This window comes from Coregonus clupeaformis, chromosome 11 (assembly GCF_020615455.1).
Source record: "Coregonus clupeaformis isolate EN_2021a chromosome 11, ASM2061545v1, whole genome shotgun sequence".
Taxonomy (NCBI): domain Eukaryota; kingdom Metazoa; phylum Chordata; class Actinopteri; order Salmoniformes; family Salmonidae; genus Coregonus; species Coregonus clupeaformis.
Window position 1 is genome coordinate 17,271,810 of NC_059202.1, and position 9,410 is coordinate 17,281,219.

The window sequence follows — 9,410 nt, forward strand, 5'->3', positions numbered from 1 at the left end:
TGATGTGAGTGGGACTGAGTGAGGAAAGAAGAGGGCAGAGTAACTATGTGTTAGAAAACAGAGAAGGGTTGGGACTGAGAGACAGAGGCCACGCAGAGATGGCAGGTTCAAAACAATGTTTTTAACAGGATGGGTGAATACTTTGTTACATAATCAACACTGCTGGCAGCAAAAACTACTCTGCTGACCAGAATATGTAATAGTTAAACTGGTGCACTGGGTCCCAGTCCACTGGTTCTCTTAGGAGTTTTGTACCAGATGAGCAAAGGTCTAGGGTTTTCAGTGTTTGTATGGGCTTTGAAAGCACTGATTTGGAATGAATTACTTTTCCCTATATATTTAACTCATTGGAGCCTTGGAGGGCCCAGCGGCCCAGGACAAACACTACAGTGGGTGGAGGTGGTAAACATAAACACTCCTCCATCCTGAGGTTGGCATGTCGTCAGGGGTCAATGCACGCAGGACACAGAGACTAAGCAAACCAATCAACAACCAGTGAGTAACTGACTGATGTCAAACACTGGTTACCAACTCTTCACACTCCAAAGCCAACCATACATATCACTTCCCTGAAAAGCTAGCTTCCAATCCAGGGGCGACAGTTGACTTTCTCAGTCTCAGGCAAGTTATTCATCGTCCAAGGCTGCATGGCCACACACACACTGTTATCATTTGATCAAGGAATCAATCGGCTATTTCACCAGCAAAACAAAAAGGTTCAAGGTCTTTACTCACGTGCTCTAGTACAGTGAAATGCCTTTCTTGCTTGCTCTTTCTCAACAATGCAGTAGTACTATAACAAATAAATAAAAAAGTAAAGTAAAACAAAAACACACGAGAAATAGAAATAAGAAGAACACGAGAACGTAAGTAAGGTATATACAGGGTCAGTGCCATTAACATATTTACAATGTGCAGGGATACAGGAGTGGTAGGGATAGATATGTACAGTACAGGGGTAAGGGGACTAGGCATCAGGATATATGATAAACAGAGTAGCAGCAACATATATGATGATTGTATGTGAGTGTGTGCAGTCAGTATGAATGTGTGTGCGTGTGTCACGGTCGTTGAAGAACGGGTCAGACCAAGGCGCAGCGTGAAATGCATACATGTTTATTAAACTGAATAAACATACAAAAGGCAACGAAACGTGACGTCAGAAGGCTATACACTAACAAGCCCAAACTTACCGAACACAAACAAGATCCCACAACACAGGCAGGGAAACTGGCTGCCTAAGTATGATCCCCAATCAGAGACAACGAGCGACAGCTGCCTCTGATTGGGAATCACACTCGGTCAAACATAGAAATGCAAACATAGAATGTCACCATAGAATCAACACACACATGATATACACACCCTGACCAAACTAACTAGAGTTCTATAGGTCAGGGCGTGACAGCGTATTATGTGTGTGAGAGCAAATTAAGTGTGTGTATGTGTGTGTGAGTGTGATTGGGTGTTTGTGTGTGTTGGAGTGTCAGTGTGAGTGAGTGTTTATAATGTGCATAGAGTGAGTGTGTGAGTGAGTGTGCCTAGAGACAGTCTGCAAAAATTGAAATAAAATGGAAGGGTCAATGCAAAATGCTCTCAATGGTGCAGCTGTATAACTTTATGAGAACTCTACAATAAGGTTGCTGCCTGTAAGTAACCTAAAACAAGCTGACCCACTGGATGATCCAGGAAATATGTATTTGAACAAGGTAGATGCAGGAGGCTGAGCCCATATGTAATGGTGCATACAGATTTTACCCCTTTCATCGCAGGAGGAAAATAATCCTGCAGCAGGAGGATTTGAATGACTATTGAATATTTAAAATCGCTGCCAGGGGGCAGCTGGAAGCTGTGTTTGTAGCAGACCCGGCGTGGATCAAATTCTGTGGATCAAATTCGACCCACATAAACAATTAAGCAATGCCAGCCTACCATAAATATGTTTCCAATACGTACAGTTCCATTTACAACCACAAATACCAATAGGCTACCAAGAAAACCATAATATCTATTTCTGTGATGAAACATACCGATATGTAACTATGCCCAGGGGCATCATTTGAGTTCTTGCATTGGAATTATATTGAATTCTGCTTATATTACGCTATACCACAATAAACATAGAAGTTCAAATGCCGACGCCATTGAGTGCTTTTGACCAAGAAGTGGTGCTACGCTCTATCAGCACCATGGACAGTGCCATATACACTAAAAAGCAAGGCTGTTGAAAAGTCATTTTGCCATTCCATACCCTAGATTTTTGCTGAAATGATGCCATTGGCTATACCACCAAGATTTTGATAAAAACCAACCAGCTAGATTTTTCTTACCTCTTCAGAAGAGTTGCAGACTCCTTGATGCTCTGTGGAACTTCCTGAGTAGTAGATCACTCCATTCTTCCCGAAATCTTCTAGTAAGATCCCCCACAAATGCCAGTTGTATTAGTTGAGCTTTCCTCAGGTGTAGCATGCTTCTTCTGTGCTGACTGAACACGTTTGTCAAAGTAGAAAATTAGTTCTCGCATTTAGCTGTGGACACCCCACTCATGAGCCCTATGATTTCATTTGGAATAACGTGTGACATGTCTGTGGCATTGTGCGGTATTGTGCTAAACACCTTGGCAAGTTCCTTGTCTTTTTGGAGAGTATATTCCATAATTGACAGAAAAAGTCCACTGCCCTCCTCCCGTCTTGACTCTATCGTGTCCAATGTCCCCCTCAGTGGTTACTGGTTTGAAACAGGAACGTCCACAATCGCGACAAACACATGCGATTTCTTGCCAGCTGTCCATCACCAATGTTCCCATAGCACTTCAAACTAGTTTTTCTTTCCACAGTGCAGTGCATTTCAAATGCTCTTTGCTTGATGCGTGCCTAGCGAATCCTTCGGTATTATCAATAGAAGTCTTCCAGTTAGAATAGCCAGCTTGGGTGAAGGCCTTGTCTGCATTAGCATTGGACCCAACAGAACTCTCGACATGGAAAACAAAATGCAGTAACCGAGCATTCCAGCTACTCTCTTCCTATGAACCAGTTGACATTAAATTAATGTTTTTGAACAGAAACCCGGCGGCTAGGGTAGGATTCTAGGCTAACCTGGGTTGGCTCCTCTGTTCCAAGATCGTCAGGAACAGTCGGAGGTGGAGTGGGCTGTGGAGCCATTATCCTGGTGGCGCTTGTGGAAGGGTGGGTAGGCTCTGCAGGCAGAGCTAGCTGAAGCTCAGCAGCATCATTGCTGCTGGGCTTGGTGGCAGCCTCTGTGGTTTGATGCTGCTGCTGCTGCTGCTGCTAGTCACTCTCCTTCTCCTTTGGCTTTGTTTGGGTACTTTGGCAAAGCCAATTTCTGATATCCATCGTGGCAGTGGCAGATTAGCTGGTTCGAGCTAGCTAAATAGGTCAAGGCTAATAACACGTTGCTCTTCACAGCTCGCTAAGAAGCTAACTAAACTGTGTAGTGGTGGGGCGTGAGGCAGAGTTGAGTGAAGCAACTTCAACAGTAAACTTGACCCCACCCTTATAAATCAAAATAAAATATTACAGGTGGAGGCGTATCACGTTATTCACTTAGCCTACCACAGAGATGAGAAGCGTTTTTTCCCACTTTTTATGGAAACCCAAAGGAGTCATACCTAACCACCCCAGTGGCTTTCCATAGCCCACCTACACACACCGCAGCATGCTCTGTCCATTGTGCTGACCAGTGGTGTAAAGTACTTAAGTAAAAATACTTTAAAGTACTACTTAAGTAGTTTTTGGGGGTATCTGTACTTTACTATTTATATTTATGACAACTTTTACTTTTACTTCACTACATTCCTAAAGAAAATAACGTACTTTTTACTCCATACATTTTCCCTGAGGCCCAAAAGTACTCATTACATTTTGAATGCTTAGCAGGACAGGAAAATGGTCCAAGCACACACTTATCAAGCGAACATCCATGGTCATCCCTACTGCCTCTGATCTGGCGGACTCACTAAACACACATGTTTCGTTTGTAAATGATGTCTGAGTCTTGGAGTGTGCCCCTGGCTATCCATAAATTACAAAAACAAGAAAATGGTGCAGTCTAGTTTGATTAGTATAAGACATTTGAAATTATTTATACTTGTACTTTTACTTTTGATACTTAAGCACATTTTAGTAATTACATTTACTATTGATACTTAAGTATATTTAAAATCAAATAATTTTAGACTTTTACTCAAGTAGTGTTTTACTGGGTGACTTTCACTTTTACTTGAGACATTTTCTATTAAGGTATCTTTACTTTTACTCAAGTATGACAATTGGGTAGTTTTTCCGCCACTGGTGCTGACACAGCACAGCGGAGATACAGATTTTGCGCCAACCTATTACTCAATTATTTGAACCTTTTTGCTATTTTTATATAGGGTCATAAAACTACAACTGAGGGGGCACAAGTATTAACTGAGGGGGCTAAGCGAGCTAGTTAGCTTTGGCTAACCCAGAATCTGTCAGACAGAGTTTAATCTCCTGTTTTTAGCTCTGCTTGTTGGCTAACTAGCCACCATGTCATTGGCCATAAAGAGTGAACAGATTAATCAGATGTGTGTACGTATGTTGTTTTTGTGTGTGTGTGTGTATGTATATTTTTTGTGTGTGTCTTTTTATTTACAGTGGCATAACCAAGGGGGGAATATAGGCCAGCCAAGAAAATAAAATACCCTTCAAGTGGAAAGGAGAGGTTCAACATGGGCCAGCATCCCTGTGGAACGCTTTTGACACCTTGTAGAGTCCATGCCCCAATGAATTGAGGCTGTTCTGAACTCAATTTTGACAGTTCATTCGTAACCTTAGGATACACTCCACACTTGCATGTCTTAGCCTAGTGGAGACCAATATCTATATTGTGCTATTAAGCTATACAAAACAAAGGTTGTTTATGTGTATGGCTGCATTTCAGATACATTTTTGTACATTTGAATGTTGCAGTAATAGGGCCTAGACCTAGCGTTTGTGCAAGCTAGAGAGAATATTATTTTGACAGCAGGCCTGATTCCAATGATTCAACTGCCCCCGCATGGAAAGAAAGAGAACTGCTACTTTTCAAGGAATCACAAGGCTCATTTGAATTTCCTGATGCAACAGGAAAATTATCCACAACAAAAGAGTGATCAAGTTAAGATCCGACATCTGTAATACTCACTTACAGTTTTTTTTTAATCGCTTTGATGCTATTTTCACAAGCATGTAGTGAATTTTTTAACTCTTATTATTAAACTCCAAACTGGTAACACTTGTAACGCAGTCTTATATTCAAAATATTTTATTGTGCATTCATTTTGTTTGGAGACATATTTCACCACACAACCATTGATTGAAAATATACATTTATTGTGAAATACCATGAGAACATTGATTTAATCATCAAAACAAAACATAATTGTATCTTCTCAATTTAGTTGTTTTAACAACCAGTTAATCCAATTGCAAATAAATGCTTCAGAATTTCCCTTTGAATGTAGTACAGTACTGTAAATTACAGGATAATTACAACATAAGTTTACTGTAATCAAATGTAACACATGAAATGAAACAAATGAAATGAATGAAAGAAACATTATGTTTAGCAGGCACTAGTTTGCATCAAGCTTGTATTGAGCATTTGGCCATAGGTTCTCATCTAAATGTTTCCCCCACATTGTCCAGGCACTTGAATAATGAGCAGTCATATTTATTGTAATCATGTATTATATTTTACAGTATTGTATTGTAATTATGTATTGTAGTGGTCCTGTGTGGCTCAGTTGGTAAGAGCATGGCCAGGGGCGGACTTTGGAGGCCCCAGGCAGAGGCCAGTCTGAGCCCCCCACACCTCCTCCACACATTCTTTTAATGGGCTTTATAGTAAATACATGTAATTTAACTGTAAACATGTATTACCTTTTAATGTGCCATGAACACAACCAGTCATGATGTTTTCATCTGATTGTCAAACAAATCGCTTCAAAAAGTAGGTTACCTTAGACCGTTCATCTAAAATAATTCCAGCATCCAAACAGTGCACTGTGCATTCACCAACTTTCCTTCAATTGGCAAGTGGATGAAACTATCTCACCGGAGAAAGCATCCGAGCGAGCGAAACAGCGCCTCTCTGTCTTATTATATGTAGCCCATGTATCTGATGCTGTCTGGCCAAAAATAGTAGGACATGCCATGCTCTTTTTGGCGAGACAGCATCAGATCCAAGTTTCAAGTTTCAAGTTGTATTAGTCGGTTGTACGGGATACACATGGTATACACCGTCCAATGAAGTGCTTACTTGCAGGTTCTTTCTCGACAATGTAACAACAATAAGAAATAATAAAATATAAGAATATGAACATAAAGTAAATGGCTCAGTAGAATAGAATAAACATTTCAGCATTAGTATAATACAGGAAGGCACAATTTATAGTCCAATATTTACAGGTGGGGATTGGGGGCAAGTGTTTAAATTGTGCAGTATTTAGCAATCATAATAAGAGTCTGGTAGCAGCAGTGATCTGTGTGTAGCATTAATGTATATGTGTGTGGATGTCCTGGATGGGTGGGAGCACGGTCCCGATGGTGCAGCGATAGTATTTGGAGAGGACACGGGGTGGCATGCCAAATATCTTCAGGCGCCTTAGGAAGTAGAGACGCTGTTGCACCCTCTTGACAAGAGCGATGGTGTTGCTGGTCCATCTCAAGTCCTCGGTGATGTGGACGTCGAGGAACTTAAAACTGCTGACTCTCTCTACTGCAGTCCCATTGATGTGGATCAGGGCAAGTTCTCTCCTCTGCTTCCTGAAGTCAACAATCAACTCCTTTGTATTGCTGACGTTGAGGGTGAGGTTGTTATCCTGACACCACAATGCCAGTTTACTTACCTCCTCCCTATAGGCTGACTCGTCGTTGTTGGTTATCAGGCCTACAACTCTGGTGTCATCAGTAAATTTGATGATGGAGTTGGTGTCGTGCAAATCCATGCAGTAGTGGTTGAACAGGGAGTACAGCAGAGGGCTGAGGACACACCCCTGGGGGGGCCCTGTGTTAAGAGTCAGTGTGGAGGAGGTGTTGTTGCCAATCCCAGTTTTTCAGAAGTTATCTATCTGGATTGCGCCTTACGGATAGGATTAAATGCATAGAAATATAATGAATAGACCAGACAAATCATTGACTTCAATGGGGACTCTCGTTCTTTTAATTTTATATGTATGCATTTAATCCTATCCGATAGCTGAAATACGGATAGATAACTTTGGAAAAACTGGGCCCTGGGTTGTGGATTCGATTCCCACTGTGGTCACATATGAAAATGTATGGACTCACTTTGGATCAGTGAAGGCTCTTCAGAGGAGGAAGGGTAGGACCATCCTCCTCAGTGAATTTCAGAAATGTTTTAATAGTGAAACATAAAAAAAGTTATCCTTTTTAGATGAAACTATACTAAATATATTCACGTCACCAAATAATTGATTAAAACACACTGTTTTGCAATGAAGGTCTACAGTAGCCTCAGCAGCACTCTGTAGGGTAGCACCATGGTGTAACCAGAGGACAGCTAGCTTCTGTCCTCCTCTGGGTACATTGACTTCAATCCAAAACTTAGGAGGCTCATGGTTCTCACCCCCTTCCATAGACTTACACAGTAATTATGACAACTTCCAGAGGACGTCCTCCACCTATCAGAGCTCTTGCAGCATGAACTAACATGTTGTCCACCCAATCAAAGGATCAGAGAATGAATCTAGTACTGAAAGCATAAGCTACAGCTAACTAGTACTGCAGTGCATAAAATGTGGTGAATAGTTGACTCAAAGAGAGAGAAAGACAACAGTTTTGAACAAATTAATTTCTTCCTAAATTAATGAGATGCAAGAGAGAGAGAGAGAGAGCTAGCTATATTTCGTAGTATATATTTCTTTGACTTTCATTTTCACTTACAGCTAGCTAGTTTAGCCTACTCAAACACCCAGCTCAAACAGAGAGGAAGGGGAAGGGGAGGTAGCTGGCTATGGCTACCCAACACTGGAACTCTTCCAAGTCAAGGTAAGCTTTTGATTGTATTAATTTACTGCCACCGGGGCCCACCGGTGTAAACTGCTTGCTGCTGACTGTACTGCATGATTGATGATTGTAGTGGGTTTACTAACGCGTTAGTTTTAGTAGCTACAGCTGAAGTCGGAAGTTTACATACACTTAGGTTGGAGTCATTAAAACTCGTTTTTCAACCACTCCACAAATTTCTTGTTAACAAACTATAGTTTTGGCAAGTCGGTTAGGAGATCTACTTTGTACATGACACAAGTAATTTTTCCAACAATTGTTTACAGACAGATTATTTCACTTATAATTCACTATATCACAATTCCAGTGGGTCAGAAGTTTACATACACTAAGTTGACTGTGCCTTTAAACAGCTTGGCAAATTCCAGAAAATGATGTCATGGCTTTAGAAGCTTCTGATAGGCTAATTGACATCATTTGAGTCAATTGGAGGTGTACCTGTGGATGTATTTCAAGGCCTACCTTCAAACTCAGTGCCTCTTTGCTTGACATCATGGGAAAATCTAAAGAAATCAGCCAAGTCTGGTTCATCCTTGGGAGCAATTTCTAAACGCTTGAAGGTACCACGTTCATCTGTACAAACAATAGTATGCAAGTATAAACACCATGGGACCACGTAGCCGTCATACCGCTCAAGAAGGAGACGCATTCTGTCTCCTAGAGATGAATGTACTTGGTGCGAAAAGTGCAAATCAATCCCAGAACAACAGCAAAGGACCTTGTGAAGATGCTGGAGGAAACAGGTACAAAAGTATCTCTATCCACAGTAAAACGAGTCCTATATCGACATAACCTGAAAGGCCGCTCAGCAAGGAAGAAGCCACTGCTCCAAAACCACCATAAAAAAGCCAGACTACGGTTTGCAACTGCACATGGGGACAAAGATCGTACCTTTTGGAGAAATGTCCTCTGGTCTGAGAAACAAAAATATAACTGTTGGGCCATAAAGACCATCGTTATGTTTGGAGGAAAAAGGTGGACGCTTGCAAGCCGAAGAACACCCTGTGGGGTGCTTTGCTGCAGGAAGGACTGGTACACTTCACAAAATAGATGGCATCATGAGGAAGGAAAATTATGTGGATGTATTGAAGCAACATCTCAAGACATCAGTCAGGAAGTTAAAGCTTGGTCGCAAATGGGTCTTCCAAATGGACAATGACCCCAAGCATACTTCCAAAGTTGTGGCAAATGGCTTAAGGACAACAAAGTCAAGGTATTGGAGTGGCCATCACAAAGCCCTGACCTCAATCCTACAGAAAATGTGTGGGAAGAACTGAAAAAGCGTGTGCGAGCAAGGAGGCCTACAAACCTGACTCAGTTACACCAGCTCTGTCAGGAGGAATGGGCCAAAATTCA